Source organism: Rhinoderma darwinii (genome assembly GCF_050947455.1).
Source record: "Rhinoderma darwinii isolate aRhiDar2 chromosome 5 unlocalized genomic scaffold, aRhiDar2.hap1 SUPER_5_unloc_5, whole genome shotgun sequence".
NCBI classification, from domain to species: domain Eukaryota; kingdom Metazoa; phylum Chordata; class Amphibia; order Anura; family Rhinodermatidae; genus Rhinoderma; species Rhinoderma darwinii.
This window is the reverse complement of record NW_027461809.1, coordinates 160,414-177,182: the sequence shown is the minus strand read 5'-3', so window position 1 is coordinate 177,182 and position 16,769 is coordinate 160,414. Positions and strand designations below refer to the sequence as shown.

Here is a 16,769-nt window from a genome sequence, read left to right as displayed (position 1 = left end):
CAGAGCCAGCTTTCTGACATCATAATGGGGCCTGCCTCAGAGATAGATAAAAGCCTGGGCCCAGGCAGTGTTGGTCAGTGCTGCTCAGCAGGCAGCACTGGACTGGACTGGACTGGATTACAGCTGATACAAGGTGTGAAGGAACAAGGGGTGGCTGTGGGCATGCACTTGCTGCCGCTGCCAGTGTTTATCTGCATGGCAGGAGGGCATTTGGGCGTTGCCAGGAAGGCGTTTTTATGTAGATTCCTCCTCTTTCAGCACTGCATTGTGGTGCAAGCAAAAGAAGCAAATCCTGTGTAGCTTCCTCTCCGGCCTTTATTCACCTCCCTCCCGCTTAGTAGCTGTAAATGTGTGTGAGCCTGCAGGGCCCCATGGAATTGCCTAGGAGTAGGCTGAATCAATCGCTGCAAGGGGTGAACAGCAGTATGGGACAGGCTCGGGCAAGGCAAGGGCCGCTCGGGTTATCGCTTCTCGGCCTTTTGGCTAAGATCAAGTGTAGTATCTGTTCTTATCAGTTTAATATCTGATACGTCCCCTATCTGGGGACCATATATTAAATGGATTTTTAGAACAGGGAGATGGAAATAGAGCTTGCTCTGTCCACTCCACGCATTGACCTGGTATTGCAGTATTTCCAGGACCGGTGCACCCTTCCCTTATGTGTTGACTAAAATCAGATTCCAAAAGTGCTATTTGTGTTTGCTATTGTTTTTGTCTTTCTGATGGGATCTCCCCTTTTAATCCCATTATTTCAACACCTGTTGGACAATGCATTTGTACAGTCATGTGTGATAATGAGCTCATTTATTAAATGCAATTAATTAATACATTGCCACCTCTTGTTGTGTGTGTGTGTGTGTGTGTGTGTGTGTGTGTGTGTGTGTGTGTGTGTGTGTGTGTGTGTGTGTGTGTGTGTGTGTCTTCTGTGTTTCTGTGTTTCCGGCATTTCACATTGGAACAGCTCATTCACCTTCCTTGTCTTCTCTCCGCCCTCCCTTTTAGGTAGGTTAAAGAGCTGCACCTGAGCCAGCCACTGATTGATTGATGCAGCACCACAGTCAAATAGTGGAGTGGAGTAGGGGGAACAGCAAACAGCCATTAAAGCAGCCCGCCCGCCACAATGGACCTACCTGTGTACACTAGATGGATGTGATGGAATGTACTGTCGTCCCTACATTTCCAAGAAGAAGTAAGAATTGCAGTTGCAACAAACCCTTGCTTGCCTACAAAGAGAGCAGCAATTTGGATTTGTTACTATGTTACCTGGAAGAATAACAAACTGTGCAAGGATGGAGGTTGTAGGAGCAAAGAGAAGTTGTCTGTAAAGTTGGTGGATGCCTATTTTCCATTTTGCAGTCCCTTGTCTCCCTCTTGTGGCCTCCTGGAGGCAAATAAATGTGCAAAAAAAAGACAGCCTGGCGGCCGGCTGTTGCAGTGTTGCCCTCTCAGGCAACACTGAGTGACTGACTGAGCCGCACCGTCTTATATAAAGTTCAGACGGAACTTTGCACGTGTCATAGTGGAGCCCTCAGGATTCCAGAGCCAGCTTTCTGACATCATAATGGGGCCTGCCTCAGAGATAGATAAAAGCCTGGGCCCAGGCAGTGTTGGTCAGTGCTGCTCAGCAGGCAGCACTGGACTGGACTGGACTGGATTACAGCTGATACAAGGTGTGAAGGAACAAGGGGTGGCTGTGGGCATGCACTTGCTGCCGCTGCCAGTGTTTATCTGCATGGCAGGAGGGCATTTGGGCGTTGCCAGGAAGGCGTTTTTATGTAGATTCCTCCTCTTTCAGCACTGCATTGTGGTGCAAGCAAAAGAAGCAAATCCTGTGTAGCTTCCTCTCCGGCCTTTATTCACCTCCCTCCCGCTTAGTAGCTGTAAATGTGTGTGAGCCTGCAGGGCCCCATGGAATTGCCTAGGAGTAGGCTGAATCAATCGCTGCAAGGGGTGAACAGCAGTATGGGACAGGCTCGGGCAAGGCAAGGGCCGCTCGGGTTATCGCTTCTCGGCCTTTTGGCTAAGATCAAGTGTAGTATCTGTTCTTATCAGTTTAATATCTGATACGTCCCCTATCTGGGGACCATATATTAAATGGATTTTTAGAACAGGGAGATGGAAATAGAGCTTGCTCTGTCCACTCCACGCATTGACCTGGTATTGCAGTATTTCCAGGACCGGTGCACCCTTCCCTTATGTGTTGACTAAAATCAGATTCCAAAAGTGCTATTTGTGTTTGCTATTGTTTTTGTCTTTCTGATGGGATCTCCCCTTTTAATCCCATTATTTCAACACCTGTTGGACAATGCATTTGTACAGTCATGTGTGATAATGAGCTCATTTATTAAATGCAATTAATTAATACATTGCCACCTCTTGTTGTGTGTGTGTGTGTGTGTGTGTGTGTGTGTGTGTGTGTGTGTGTGTGTGTGTGTGTGTGTGTGTGTGTGTGTCTTCTGTGTTTCTGTGTTTCCGGCATTTCACATTGGAACAGCTCATTCACCTTCCTTGTCTTCTCTCCGCCCTCCCTTTTAGGTAGGTTAAAGAGCTGCACCTGAGCCAGCCACTGATTGATTGATGCAGCACCACAGTCAAATAGTGGAGTGGAGTAGGGGGAACAGCAAACAGCCATTAAAGCAGCCCGCCCGCCACAATGGACCTACCTGTGTACACTAGATGGATGTGATGGAATGTACTGTCGTCCCTACATTTCCAAGAAGAAGTAAGAATTGCAGTTGCAACAAACCCTTGCTTGCCTACAAAGAGAGCAGCAATTTGGATTTGTTACTATGTTACCTGGAAGAATAACAAACTGTGCAAGGATGGAGGTTGTAGGAGCAAAGAGAAGTTGTCTGTAAAGTTGGTGGATGCCTATTTTCCATTTTGCAGTCCCTTGTCTCCCTCTTGTGGCCTCCTGGAGGCAAATAAATGTGCAAAAAAAAGACAGCCTGGCGGCCGGCTGTTGCAGTGTTGCCCTCTCAGGCAACACTGAGTGACTGACTGAGCCGCACCGTCTTATATAAAGTTCAGACGGAACTTTGCACGTGTCATAGTGGAGCCCTCAGGATTCCAGAGCCAGCTTTCTGACATCATAATGGGGCCTGCCTCAGAGATAGATAAAAGCCTGGGCCCAGGCAGTGTTGGTCAGTGCTGCTCAGCAGGCAGCACTGGACTGGACTGGACTGGATTACAGCTGATACAAGGTGTGAAGGAACAAGGGGTGGCTGTGGGCATGCACTTGCTGCCGCTGCCAGTGTTTATCTGCATGGCAGGAGGGCATTTGGGCGTTGCCAGGAAGGCGTTTTTATGTAGATTCCTCCTCTTTCAGCACTGCATTGTGGTGCAAGCAAAAGAAGCAAATCCTGTGTAGCTTCCTCTCCGGCCTTTATTCACCTCCCTCCCGCTTAGTAGCTGTAAATGTGTGTGAGCCTGCAGGGCCCCATGGAATTGCCTAGGAGTAGGCTGAATCAATCGCTGCAAGGGGTGAACAGCAGTATGGGACAGGCTCGGGCAAGGCAAGGGCCGCTCGGGTTATCGCTTCTCGGCCTTTTGGCTAAGATCAAGTGTAGTATCTGTTCTTATCAGTTTAATATCTGATACGTCCCCTATCTGGGGACCATATATTAAATGGATTTTTAGAACAGGGAGATGGAAATAGAGCTTGCTCTGTCCACTCCACGCATTGACCTGGTATTGCAGTATTTCCAGGACCGGTGCACCCTTCCCTTATGTGTTGACTAAAATCAGATTCCAAAAGTGCTATTTGTGTTTGCTATTGTTTTTGTCTTTCTGATGGGATCTCCCCTTTTAATCCCATTATTTCAACACCTGTTGGACAATGCATTTGTACAGTCATGTGTGATAATGAGCTCATTTATTAAATGCAATTAATTAATACATTGCCACCTCTTGTTGTGTGTGTGTGTGTGTGTGTGTGTGTGTGTGTGTGTGTGTGTGTGTGTGTGTGTGTGTGTGTGTGTGTGTGTGTCTTCTGTGTTTCTGTGTTTCCGGCATTTCACATTGGAACAGCTCATTCACCTTCCTTGTCTTCTCTCCGCCCTCCCTTTTAGGTAGGTTAAAGAGCTGCACCTGAGCCAGCCACTGATTGATTGATGCAGCACCACAGTCAAATAGTGGAGTGGAGTAGGGGGAACAGCAAACAGCCATTAAAGCAGCCCGCCCGCCACAATGGACCTACCTGTGTACACTAGATGGATGTGATGGAATGTACTGTCGTCCCTACATTTCCAAGAAGAAGTAAGAATTGCAGTTGCAACAAACCCTTGCTTGCCTACAAAGAGAGCAGCAATTTGGATTTGTTACTATGTTACCTGGAAGAATAACAAACTGTGCAAGGATGGAGGTTGTAGGAGCAAAGAGAAGTTGTCTGTAAAGTTGGTGGATGCCTATTTTCCATTTTGCAGTCCCTTGTCTCCCTCTTGTGGCCTCCTGGAGGCAAATAAATGTGCAAAAAAAAGACAGCCTGGCGGCCGGCTGTTGCAGTGTTGCCCTCTCAGGCAACACTGAGTGACTGACTGAGCCGCACCGTCTTATATAAAGTTCAGACGGAACTTTGCACGTGTCATAGTGGAGCCCTCAGGATTCCAGAGCCAGCTTTCTGACATCATAATGGGGCCTGCCTCAGAGATAGATAAAAGCCTGGGCCCAGGCAGTGTTGGTCAGTGCTGCTCAGCAGGCAGCACTGGACTGGACTGGACTGGATTACAGCTGATACAAGGTGTGAAGGAACAAGGGGTGGCTGTGGGCATGCACTTGCTGCCGCTGCCAGTGTTTATCTGCATGGCAGGAGGGCATTTGGGCGTTGCCAGGAAGGCGTTTTTATGTAGATTCCTCCTCTTTCAGCACTGCATTGTGGTGCAAGCAAAAGAAGCAAATCCTGTGTAGCTTCCTCTCCGGCCTTTATTCACCTCCCTCCCGCTTAGTAGCTGTAAATGTGTGTGAGCCTGCAGGGCCCCATGGAATTGCCTAGGAGTAGGCTGAATCAATCGCTGCAAGGGGTGAACAGCAGTATGGGACAGGCTCGGGCAAGGCAAGGGCCGCTCGGGTTATCGCTTCTCGGCCTTTTGGCTAAGATCAAGTGTAGTATCTGTTCTTATCAGTTTAATATCTGATACGTCCCCTATCTGGGGACCATATATTAAATGGATTTTTAGAACAGGGAGATGGAAATAGAGCTTGCTCTGTCCACTCCACGCATTGACCTGGTATTGCAGTATTTCCAGGACCGGTGCACCCTTCCCTTATGTGTTGACTAAAATCAGATTCCAAAAGTGCTATTTGTGTTTGCTATTGTTTTTGTCTTTCTGATGGGATCTCCCCTTTTAATCCCATTATTTCAACACCTGTTGGACAATGCATTTGTACAGTCATGTGTGATAATGAGCTCATTTATTAAATGCAATTAATTAATACATTGCCACCTCTTGTTGTGTGTGTGTGTGTGTCTTCTGTGTTTCTGTGTTTCCGGCATTTCACATTGGAACAGCTCATTCACCTTCCTTGTCTTCTCTCCGCCCTCCCTTTTAGGTAGGTTAAAGAGCTGCACCTGAGCCAGCCACTGATTGATTGATGCAGCACCACAGTCAAATAGTGGAGTGGAGTAGGGGGAACAGCAAACAGCCATTAAAGCAGCCCGCCCGCCACAATGGACCTACCTGTGTACACTAGATGGATGTGATGGAATGTACTGTCGTCCCTACATTTCCAAGAAGAAGTAAGAATTGCAGTTGCAACAAACCCTTGCTTGCCTACAAAGAGAGCAGCAATTTGGATTTGTTACTATGTTACCTGGAAGAATAACAAACTGTGCAAGGATGGAGGTTGTAGGAGCAAAGAGAAGTTGTCTGTAAAGTTGGTGGATGCCTATTTTCCATTTTGCAGTCCCTTGTCTCCCTCTTGTGGCCTCCTGGAGGCAAATAAATGTGCAAAAAAAAGACAGCCTGGCGGCCGGCTGTTGCAGTGTTGCCCTCTCAGGCAACACTGAGTGACTGACTGAGCCGCACCGTCTTATATAAAGTTCAGACGGAACTTTGCACGTGTCATAGTGGAGCCCTCAGGATTCCAGAGCCAGCTTTCTGACATCATAATGGGGCCTGCCTCAGAGATAGATAAAAGCCTGGGCCCAGGCAGTGTTGGTCAGTGCTGCTCAGCAGGCAGCACTGGACTGGACTGGACTGGATTACAGCTGATACAAGGTGTGAAGGAACAAGGGGTGGCTGTGGGCATGCACTTGCTGCCGCTGCCAGTGTTTATCTGCATGGCAGGAGGGCATTTGGGCGTTGCCAGGAAGGCGTTTTTATGTAGATTCCTCCTCTTTCAGCACTGCATTGTGGTGCAAGCAAAAGAAGCAAATCCTGTGTAGCTTCCTCTCCGGCCTTTATTCACCTCCCTCCCGCTTAGTAGCTGTAAATGTGTGTGAGCCTGCAGGGCCCCATGGAATTGCCTAGGAGTAGGCTGAATCAATCGCTGCAAGGGGTGAACAGCAGTATGGGACAGGCTCGGGCAAGGCAAGGGCCGCTCGGGTTATCGCTTCTCGGCCTTTTGGCTAAGATCAAGTGTAGTATCTGTTCTTATCAGTTTAATATCTGATACGTCCCCTATCTGGGGACCATATATTAAATGGATTTTTAGAACAGGGAGATGGAAATAGAGCTTGCTCTGTCCACTCCACGCATTGACCTGGTATTGCAGTATTTCCAGGACCGGTGCACCCTTCCCTTATGTGTTGACTAAAATCAGATTCCAAAAGTGCTATTTGTGTTTGCTATTGTTTTTGTCTTTCTGATGGGATCTCCCCTTTTAATCCCATTATTTCAACACCTGTTGGACAATGCATTTGTACAGTCATGTGTGATAATGAGCTCATTTATTAAATGCAATTAATTAATACATTGCCACCTCTTGTTGTGTGTGTGTGTGTGTGTGTGTGTGTGTGTGTGTGTGTGTGTGTGTGTGTGTGTGTGTGTGTGTGTGTGTGTGTGTGTCTTCTGTGTTTCTGTGTTTCCGGCATTTCACATTGGAACAGCTCATTCACCTTCCTTGTCTTCTCTCCGCCCTCCCTTTTAGGTAGGTTAAAGAGCTGCACCTGAGCCAGCCACTGATTGATTGATGCAGCACCACAGTCAAATAGTGGAGTGGAGTAGGGGGAACAGCAAACAGCCATTAAAGCAGCCCGCCCGCCACAATGGACCTACCTGTGTACACTAGATGGATGTGATGGAATGTACTGTCGTCCCTACATTTCCAAGAAGAAGTAAGAATTGCAGTTGCAACAAACCCTTGCTTGCCTACAAAGAGAGCAGCAATTTGGATTTGTTACTATGTTACCTGGAAGAATAACAAACTGTGCAAGGATGGAGGTTGTAGGAGCAAAGAGAAGTTGTCTGTAAAGTTGGTGGATGCCTATTTTCCATTTTGCAGTCCCTTGTCTCCCTCTTGTGGCCTCCTGGAGGCAAATAAATGTGCAAAAAAAAGACAGCCTGGCGGCCGGCTGTTGCAGTGTTGCCCTCTCAGGCAACACTGAGTGACTGACTGAGCCGCACCGTCTTATATAAAGTTCAGACGGAACTTTGCACGTGTCATAGTGGAGCCCTCAGGATTCCAGAGCCAGCTTTCTGACATCATAATGGGGCCTGCCTCAGAGATAGATAAAAGCCTGGGCCCAGGCAGTGTTGGTCAGTGCTGCTCAGCAGGCAGCACTGGACTGGACTGGACTGGATTACAGCTGATACAAGGTGTGAAGGAACAAGGGGTGGCTGTGGGCATGCACTTGCTGCCGCTGCCAGTGTTTATCTGCATGGCAGGAGGGCATTTGGGCGTTGCCAGGAAGGCGTTTTTATGTAGATTCCTCCTCTTTCAGCACTGCATTGTGGTGCAAGCAAAAGAAGCAAATCCTGTGTAGCTTCCTCTCCGGCCTTTATTCACCTCCCTCCCGCTTAGTAGCTGTAAATGTGTGTGAGCCTGCAGGGCCCCATGGAATTGCCTAGGAGTAGGCTGAATCAATCGCTGCAAGGGGTGAACAGCAGTATGGGACAGGCTCGGGCAAGGCAAGGGCCGCTCGGGTTATCGCTTCTCGGCCTTTTGGCTAAGATCAAGTGTAGTATCTGTTCTTATCAGTTTAATATCTGATACGTCCCCTATCTGGGGACCATATATTAAATGGATTTTTAGAACAGGGAGATGGAAATAGAGCTTGCTCTGTCCACTCCACGCATTGACCTGGTATTGCAGTATTTCCAGGACCGGTGCACCCTTCCCTTATGTGTTGACTAAAATCAGATTCCAAAAGTGCTATTTGTGTTTGCTATTGTTTTTGTCTTTCTGATGGGATCTCCCCTTTTAATCCCATTATTTCAACACCTGTTGGACAATGCATTTGTACAGTCATGTGTGATAATGAGCTCATTTATTAAATGCAATTAATTAATACATTGCCACCTCTTGTTGTGTGTGTGTGTGTGTGTGTGTGTGTGTGTGTGTGTCTTCTGTGTTTCTGTGTTTCCGGCATTTCACATTGGAACAGCTCATTCACCTTCCTTGTCTTCTCTCCGCCCTCCCTTTTAGGTAGGTTAAAGAGCTGCACCTGAGCCAGCCACTGATTGATTGATGCAGCACCACAGTCAAATAGTGGAGTGGAGTAGGGGGAACAGCAAACAGCCATTAAAGCAGCCCGCCCGCCACAATGGACCTACCTGTGTACACTAGATGGATGTGATGGAATGTACTGTCGTCCCTACATTTCCAAGAAGAAGTAAGAATTGCAGTTGCAACAAACCCTTGCTTGCCTACAAAGAGAGCAGCAATTTGGATTTGTTACTATGTTACCTGGAAGAATAACAAACTGTGCAAGGATGGAGGTTGTAGGAGCAAAGAGAAGTTGTCTGTAAAGTTGGTGGATGCCTATTTTCCATTTTGCAGTCCCTTGTCTCCCTCTTGTGGCCTCCTGGAGGCAAATAAATGTGCAAAAAAAAGACAGCCTGGCGGCCGGCTGTTGCAGTGTTGCCCTCTCAGGCAACACTGAGTGACTGACTGAGCCGCACCGTCTTATATAAAGTTCAGACGGAACTTTGCACGTGTCATAGTGGAGCCCTCAGGATTCCAGAGCCAGCTTTCTGACATCATAATGGGGCCTGCCTCAGAGATAGATAAAAGCCTGGGCCCAGGCAGTGTTGGTCAGTGCTGCTCAGCAGGCAGCACTGGACTGGACTGGACTGGATTACAGCTGATACAAGGTGTGAAGGAACAAGGGGTGGCTGTGGGCATGCACTTGCTGCCGCTGCCAGTGTTTATCTGCATGGCAGGAGGGCATTTGGGCGTTGCCAGGAAGGCGTTTTTATGTAGATTCCTCCTCTTTCAGCACTGCATTGTGGTGCAAGCAAAAGAAGCAAATCCTGTGTAGCTTCCTCTCCGGCCTTTATTCACCTCCCTCCCGCTTAGTAGCTGTAAATGTGTGTGAGCCTGCAGGGCCCCATGGAATTGCCTAGGAGTAGGCTGAATCAATCGCTGCAAGGGGTGAACAGCAGTATGGGACAGGCTCGGGCAAGGCAAGGGCCGCTCGGGTTATCGCTTCTCGGCCTTTTGGCTAAGATCAAGTGTAGTATCTGTTCTTATCAGTTTAATATCTGATACGTCCCCTATCTGGGGACCATATATTAAATGGATTTTTAGAACAGGGAGATGGAAATAGAGCTTGCTCTGTCCACTCCACGCATTGACCTGGTATTGCAGTATTTCCAGGACCGGTGCACCCTTCCCTTATGTGTTGACTAAAATCAGATTCCAAAAGTGCTATTTGTGTTTGCTATTGTTTTTGTCTTTCTGATGGGATCTCCCCTTTTAATCCCATTATTTCAACACCTGTTGGACAATGCATTTGTACAGTCATGTGTGATAATGAGCTCATTTATTAAATGCAATTAATTAATACATTGCCACCTCTTGTTGTGTGTGTGTGTGTGTGTGTGTGTGTGTGTGTGTGTGTGTGTGTGTGTGTGTGTGTGTGTGTGTGTGTGTGTGTGTGTCTTCTGTGTTTCTGTGTTTCCGGCATTTCACATTGGAACAGCTCATTCACCTTCCTTGTCTTCTCTCCGCCCTCCCTTTTAGGTAGGTTAAAGAGCTGCACCTGAGCCAGCCACTGATTGATTGATGCAGCACCACAGTCAAATAGTGGAGTGGAGTAGGGGGAACAGCAAACAGCCATTAAAGCAGCCCGCCCGCCACAATGGACCTACCTGTGTACACTAGATGGATGTGATGGAATGTACTGTCGTCCCTACATTTCCAAGAAGAAGTAAGAATTGCAGTTGCAACAAACCCTTGCTTGCCTACAAAGAGAGCAGCAATTTGGATTTGTTACTATGTTACCTGGAAGAATAACAAACTGTGCAAGGATGGAGGTTGTAGGAGCAAAGAGAAGTTGTCTGTAAAGTTGGTGGATGCCTATTTTCCATTTTGCAGTCCCTTGTCTCCCTCTTGTGGCCTCCTGGAGGCAAATAAATGTGCAAAAAAAAGACAGCCTGGCGGCCGGCTGTTGCAGTGTTGCCCTCTCAGGCAACACTGAGTGACTGACTGAGCCGCACCGTCTTATATAAAGTTCAGACGGAACTTTGCACGTGTCATAGTGGAGCCCTCAGGATTCCAGAGCCAGCTTTCTGACATCATAATGGGGCCTGCCTCAGAGATAGATAAAAGCCTGGGCCCAGGCAGTGTTGGTCAGTGCTGCTCAGCAGGCAGCACTGGACTGGACTGGACTGGATTACAGCTGATACAAGGTGTGAAGGAACAAGGGGTGGCTGTGGGCATGCACTTGCTGCCGCTGCCAGTGTTTATCTGCATGGCAGGAGGGCATTTGGGCGTTGCCAGGAAGGCGTTTTTATGTAGATTCCTCCTCTTTCAGCACTGCATTGTGGTGCAAGCAAAAGAAGCAAATCCTGTGTAGCTTCCTCTCCGGCCTTTATTCACCTCCCTCCCGCTTAGTAGCTGTAAATGTGTGTGAGCCTGCAGGGCCCCATGGAATTGCCTAGGAGTAGGCTGAATCAATCGCTGCAAGGGGTGAACAGCAGTATGGGACAGGCTCGGGCAAGGCAAGGGCCGCTCGGGTTATCGCTTCTCGGCCTTTTGGCTAAGATCAAGTGTAGTATCTGTTCTTATCAGTTTAATATCTGATACGTCCCCTATCTGGGGACCATATATTAAATGGATTTTTAGAACAGGGAGATGGAAATAGAGCTTGCTCTGTCCACTCCACGCATTGACCTGGTATTGCAGTATTTCCAGGACCGGTGCACCCTTCCCTTATGTGTTGACTAAAATCAGATTCCAAAAGTGCTATTTGTGTTTGCTATTGTTTTTGTCTTTCTGATGGGATCTCCCCTTTTAATCCCATTATTTCAACACCTGTTGGACAATGCATTTGTACAGTCATGTGTGATAATGAGCTCATTTATTAAATGCAATTAATTAATACATTGCCACCTCTTGTTGTGTGTGTGTGTGTGTGTGTGTGTGTGTGTGTGTGTGTGTGTGTGTGTGTGTGTGTGTGTGTGTGTGTGTGTCTTCTGTGTTTCTGTGTTTCCGGCATTTCACATTGGAACAGCTCATTCACCTTCCTTGTCTTCTCTCCGCCCTCCCTTTTAGGTAGGTTAAAGAGCTGCACCTGAGCCAGCCACTGATTGATTGATGCAGCACCACAGTCAAATAGTGGAGTGGAGTAGGGGGAACAGCAAACAGCCATTAAAGCAGCCCGCCCGCCACAATGGACCTACCTGTGTACACTAGATGGATGTGATGGAATGTACTGTCGTCCCTACATTTCCAAGAAGAAGTAAGAATTGCAGTTGCAACAAACCCTTGCTTGCCTACAAAGAGAGCAGCAATTTGGATTTGTTACTATGTTACCTGGAAGAATAACAAACTGTGCAAGGATGGAGGTTGTAGGAGCAAAGAGAAGTTGTCTGTAAAGTTGGTGGATGCCTATTTTCCATTTTGCAGTCCCTTGTCTCCCTCTTGTGGCCTCCTGGAGGCAAATAAATGTGCAAAAAAAAGACAGCCTGGCGGCCGGCTGTTGCAGTGTTGCCCTCTCAGGCAACACTGAGTGACTGACTGAGCCGCACCGTCTTATATAAAGTTCAGACGGAACTTTGCACGTGTCATAGTGGAGCCCTCAGGATTCCAGAGCCAGCTTTCTGACATCATAATGGGGCCTGCCTCAGAGATAGATAAAAGCCTGGGCCCAGGCAGTGTTGGTCAGTGCTGCTCAGCAGGCAGCACTGGACTGGACTGGACTGGATTACAGCTGATACAAGGTGTGAAGGAACAAGGGGTGGCTGTGGGCATGCACTTGCTGCCGCTGCCAGTGTTTATCTGCATGGCAGGAGGGCATTTGGGCGTTGCCAGGAAGGCGTTTTTATGTAGATTCCTCCTCTTTCAGCACTGCATTGTGGTGCAAGCAAAAGAAGCAAATCCTGTGTAGCTTCCTCTCCGGCCTTTATTCACCTCCCTCCCGCTTAGTAGCTGTAAATGTGTGTGAGCCTGCAGGGCCCCATGGAATTGCCTAGGAGTAGGCTGAATCAATCGCTGCAAGGGGTGAACAGCAGTATGGGACAGGCTCGGGCAAGGCAAGGGCCGCTCGGGTTATCGCTTCTCGGCCTTTTGGCTAAGATCAAGTGTAGTATCTGTTCTTATCAGTTTAATATCTGATACGTCCCCTATCTGGGGACCATATATTAAATGGATTTTTAGAACAGGGAGATGGAAATAGAGCTTGCTCTGTCCACTCCACGCATTGACCTGGTATTGCAGTATTTCCAGGACCGGTGCACCCTTCCCTTATGTGTTGACTAAAATCAGATTCCAAAAGTGCTATTTGTGTTTGCTATTGTTTTTGTCTTTCTGATGGGATCTCCCCTTTTAATCCCATTATTTCAACACCTGTTGGACAATGCATTTGTACAGTCATGTGTGATAATGAGCTCATTTATTAAATGCAATTAATTAATACATTGCCACCTCTTGTTGTGTGTGTGTGTGTGTGTGTGTGTGTGTGTGTGTGTGTGTGTGTGTGTGTGTGTGTGTGTGTGTGTGTGTGTCTTCTGTGTTTCTGTGTTTCCGGCATTTCACATTGGAACAGCTCATTCACCTTCCTTGTCTTCTCTCCGCCCTCCCTTTTAGGTAGGTTAAAGAGCTGCACCTGAGCCAGCCACTGATTGATTGATGCAGCACCACAGTCAAATAGTGGAGTGGAGTAGGGGGAACAGCAAACAGCCATTAAAGCAGCCCGCCCGCCACAATGGACCTACCTGTGTACACTAGATGGATGTGATGGAATGTACTGTCGTCCCTACATTTCCAAGAAGAAGTAAGAATTGCAGTTGCAACAAACCCTTGCTTGCCTACAAAGAGAGCAGCAATTTGGATTTGTTACTATGTTACCTGGAAGAATAACAAACTGTGCAAGGATGGAGGTTGTAGGAGCAAAGAGAAGTTGTCTGTAAAGTTGGTGGATGCCTATTTTCCATTTTGCAGTCCCTTGTCTCCCTCTTGTGGCCTCCTGGAGGCAAATAAATGTGCAAAAAAAAGACAGCCTGGCGGCCGGCTGTTGCAGTGTTGCCCTCTCAGGCAACACTGAGTGACTGACTGAGCCGCACCGTCTTATATAAAGTTCAGACGGAACTTTGCACGTGTCATAGTGGAGCCCTCAGGATTCCAGAGCCAGCTTTCTGACATCATAATGGGGCCTGCCTCAGAGATAGATAAAAGCCTGGGCCCAGGCAGTGTTGGTCAGTGCTGCTCAGCAGGCAGCACTGGACTGGACTGGACTGGATTACAGCTGATACAAGGTGTGAAGGAACAAGGGGTGGCTGTGGGCATGCACTTGCTGCCGCTGCCAGTGTTTATCTGCATGGCAGGAGGGCATTTGGGCGTTGCCAGGAAGGCGTTTTTATGTAGATTCCTCCTCTTTCAGCACTGCATTGTGGTGCAAGCAAAAGAAGCAAATCCTGTGTAGCTTCCTCTCCGGCCTTTATTCACCTCCCTCCCGCTTAGTAGCTGTAAATGTGTGTGAGCCTGCAGGGCCCCATGGAATTGCCTAGGAGTAGGCTGAATCAATCGCTGCAAGGGGTGAACAGCAGTATGGGACAGGCTCGGGCAAGGCAAGGGCCGCTCGGGTTATCGCTTCTCGGCCTTTTGGCTAAGATCAAGTGTAGTATCTGTTCTTATCAGTTTAATATCTGATACGTCCCCTATCTGGGGACCATATATTAAATGGATTTTTAGAACAGGGAGATGGAAATAGAGCTTGCTCTGTCCACTCCACGCATTGACCTGGTATTGCAGTATTTCCAGGACCGGTGCACCCTTCCCTTATGTGTTGACTAAAATCAGATTCCAAAAGTGCTATTTGTGTTTGCTATTGTTTTTGTCTTTCTGATGGGATCTCCCCTTTTAATCCCATTATTTCAACACCTGTTGGACAATGCATTTGTACAGTCATGTGTGATAATGAGCTCATTTATTAAATGCAATTAATTAATACATTGCCACCTCTTGTTGTGTGTGTGTGTGTGTGTGTGTGTGTGTGTGTGTGTGTGTGTGTGTGTGTGTGTGTGTGTGTGTGTGTGTGTGTCTTCTGTGTTTCTGTGTTTCCGGCATTTCACATTGGAACAGCTCATTCACCTTCCTTGTCTTCTCTCCGCCCTCCCTTTTAGGTAGGTTAAAGAGCTGCACCTGAGCCAGCCACTGATTGATTGATGCAGCACCACAGTCAAATAGTGGAGTGGAGTAGGGGGAACAGCAAACAGCCATTAAAGCAGCCCGCCCGCCACAATGGACCTACCTGTGTACACTAGATGGATGTGATGGAATGTACTGTCGTCCCTACATTTCCAAGAAGAAGTAAGAATTGCAGTTGCAACAAACCCTTGCTTGCCTACAAAGAGAGCAGCAATTTGGATTTGTTACTATGTTACCTGGAAGAATAACAAACTGTGCAAGGATGGAGGTTGTAGGAGCAAAGAGAAGTTGTCTGTAAAGTTGGTGGATGCCTATTTTCCATTTTGCAGTCCCTTGTCTCCCTCTTGTGGCCTCCTGGAGGCAAATAAATGTGCAAAAAAAAGACAGCCTGGCGGCCGGCTGTTGCAGTGTTGCCCTCTCAGGCAACACTGAGTGACTGACTGAGCCGCACCGTCTTATATAAAGTTCAGACGGAACTTTGCACGTGTCATAGTGGAGCCCTCAGGATTCCAGAGCCAGCTTTCTGACATCATAATGGGGCCTGCCTCAGAGATAGATAAAAGCCTGGGCCCAGGCAGTGTTGGTCAGTGCTGCTCAGCAGGCAGCACTGGACTGGACTGGACTGGATTACAGCTGATACAAGGTGTGAAGGAACAAGGGGTGGCTGTGGGCATGCACTTGCTGCCGCTGCCAGTGTTTATCTGCATGGCAGGAGGGCATTTGGGCGTTGCCAGGAAGGCGTTTTTATGTAGATTCCTCCTCTTTCAGCACTGCATTGTGGTGCAAGCAAAAGAAGCAAATCCTGTGTAGCTTCCTCTCCGGCCTTTATTCACCTCCCTCCCGCTTAGTAGCTGTAAATGTGTGTGAGCCTGCAGGGCCCCATGGAATTGCCTAGGAGTAGGCTGAATCAATCGCTGCAAGGGGTGAACAGCAGTATGGGACAGGCTCGGGCAAGGCAAGGGCCGCTCGGGTTATCGCTTCTCGGCCTTTTGGCAAGATCAGGTGTAGTATTTCTGCATCTGGTTTTGTTGGGAGGTGTCCAGGGTACCCTGCTCCTTGGCCTTGGGGGATCGTCTCTTTTCACAGAGAGACTTCACCCCCTTGCTGCTATTTGGGGAGTGGGCTTAGCCCCCGGACAACGAGTTGCGATCGCGCCTTACCCAAGAGGTCAACCGGCCTTGAGGCGTTTTTCTAAGAGCGTTCCGAGGGCGTTTATCGGGCTTCGTAGGTGTCTGGGGTACCCTAATCCTTGGCCTTGGGGGAGGGTTCCACTTAATTGTGGAATCTGAGCCCTTGCTGCTATAAGGGACAGGCTTAGCCCCCAGGCACTGAAAATGCCATATACATTTGGATTTGCATCCGGGGACACCCGGTTGCGCCAGTCCGTCCGCATCGAGGTGGAAGAAGGCCATCGCCAGCGGAAGAACCTTCGCTTCATTGTGGAGGTGATTCTGCTGGACTTCCTGGGGCTCAAGCGGGCGGACATCCTGTGTCTCAACGACCAGGAAAGCCGCGGTCGGTACACCGTATCCTTTACGGCCGCGGCATGTTGCGACAACATGCACAAAAGATTGTCTGATGCGGACCAGAGTGAGGAGCGGCTAAATGGACTGAACTTTTTATTCCTCTACGGGGAGGAAGAAGTCCCGCTCGTGATGTGCATGTTCAGTCCATTTGTCTCAGAGTGTGACATTGAAACCTTCCTCAGTCGTTACTGCAGGGAGGTCCGCTTCTCACATAAAATCTTGAACACCCAGAGCTTCTGGAATGGCAAAAGAAAATATTGGGTGAAGTTCCGCCAGGATCCCAATGGCATTGGAGGCTTACATCACCCACCCCAGAACTTTGCCATTGGGAAGAATCGAGGATTCCTATTTTACCCCCAGATGCCAATAGCCTGCCGGAACTGCTTGAGATATGGCCACACCAGAGAACATTGTGACCGGCCCCATGTGGTGCAGTGTAACAGGTGTGGCCAGGTTGGACACGTAGCGGCAAAATGCAGTTCCGAGGTGTTGTGC

General features: G+C 48.3%; 10 non-coding genes across 10 annotated transcripts; all 10 read left to right on the top strand.

Moving 5' to 3' along the window:
• Positions 1 to 463: 463 nt before the first annotated feature.
• On the top strand, positions 464 to 654 carry LOC142696127 (U2 spliceosomal RNA). Its single transcript, XR_012864119.1, has one exon. It is a non-coding gene; the product is annotated as a U2 spliceosomal RNA (small nuclear RNA).
• Positions 655 to 2,000: 1,346 nt separating this feature from the next.
• On the top strand, positions 2,001 to 2,191 carry LOC142696126 (U2 spliceosomal RNA). The gene has a single exon (XR_012864118.1). It is a non-coding gene; the product is annotated as a U2 spliceosomal RNA (small nuclear RNA).
• Positions 2,192 to 3,533: 1,342 nt separating this feature from the next.
• Positions 3,534 to 3,724, top strand: LOC142696125 (U2 spliceosomal RNA). Its single transcript, XR_012864117.1, has one exon. It is a non-coding gene; the product is annotated as a U2 spliceosomal RNA (small nuclear RNA).
• A 1,344-nt stretch (positions 3,725 to 5,068) lies between these two features.
• LOC142696124 (U2 spliceosomal RNA) lies at positions 5,069 to 5,259 on the top strand. The gene has a single exon (XR_012864116.1). It is a non-coding gene; the product is annotated as a U2 spliceosomal RNA (small nuclear RNA).
• A 1,286-nt stretch (positions 5,260 to 6,545) lies between these two features.
• LOC142696122 (U2 spliceosomal RNA) lies at positions 6,546 to 6,736 on the top strand. Its single transcript, XR_012864114.1, has one exon. It is a non-coding gene; the product is annotated as a U2 spliceosomal RNA (small nuclear RNA).
• Positions 6,737 to 8,084: 1,348 nt separating this feature from the next.
• On the top strand, positions 8,085 to 8,275 carry LOC142696121 (U2 spliceosomal RNA). The gene has a single exon (XR_012864113.1). It is a non-coding gene; the product is annotated as a U2 spliceosomal RNA (small nuclear RNA).
• A 1,306-nt stretch (positions 8,276 to 9,581) lies between these two features.
• LOC142696119 (U2 spliceosomal RNA) lies at positions 9,582 to 9,772 on the top strand. Its single transcript, XR_012864112.1, has one exon. It is a non-coding gene; the product is annotated as a U2 spliceosomal RNA (small nuclear RNA).
• A 1,348-nt stretch (positions 9,773 to 11,120) lies between these two features.
• On the top strand, positions 11,121 to 11,311 carry LOC142696118 (U2 spliceosomal RNA). The gene has a single exon (XR_012864111.1). It is a non-coding gene; the product is annotated as a U2 spliceosomal RNA (small nuclear RNA).
• A 1,342-nt stretch (positions 11,312 to 12,653) lies between these two features.
• LOC142696117 (U2 spliceosomal RNA) lies at positions 12,654 to 12,844 on the top strand. Its single transcript, XR_012864110.1, has one exon. It is a non-coding gene; the product is annotated as a U2 spliceosomal RNA (small nuclear RNA).
• A 1,342-nt stretch (positions 12,845 to 14,186) lies between these two features.
• LOC142696116 (U2 spliceosomal RNA) lies at positions 14,187 to 14,377 on the top strand. Its single transcript, XR_012864109.1, has one exon. It is a non-coding gene; the product is annotated as a U2 spliceosomal RNA (small nuclear RNA).
• The last annotated feature ends 2,392 nt before the right edge of the window (positions 14,378 to 16,769 follow it).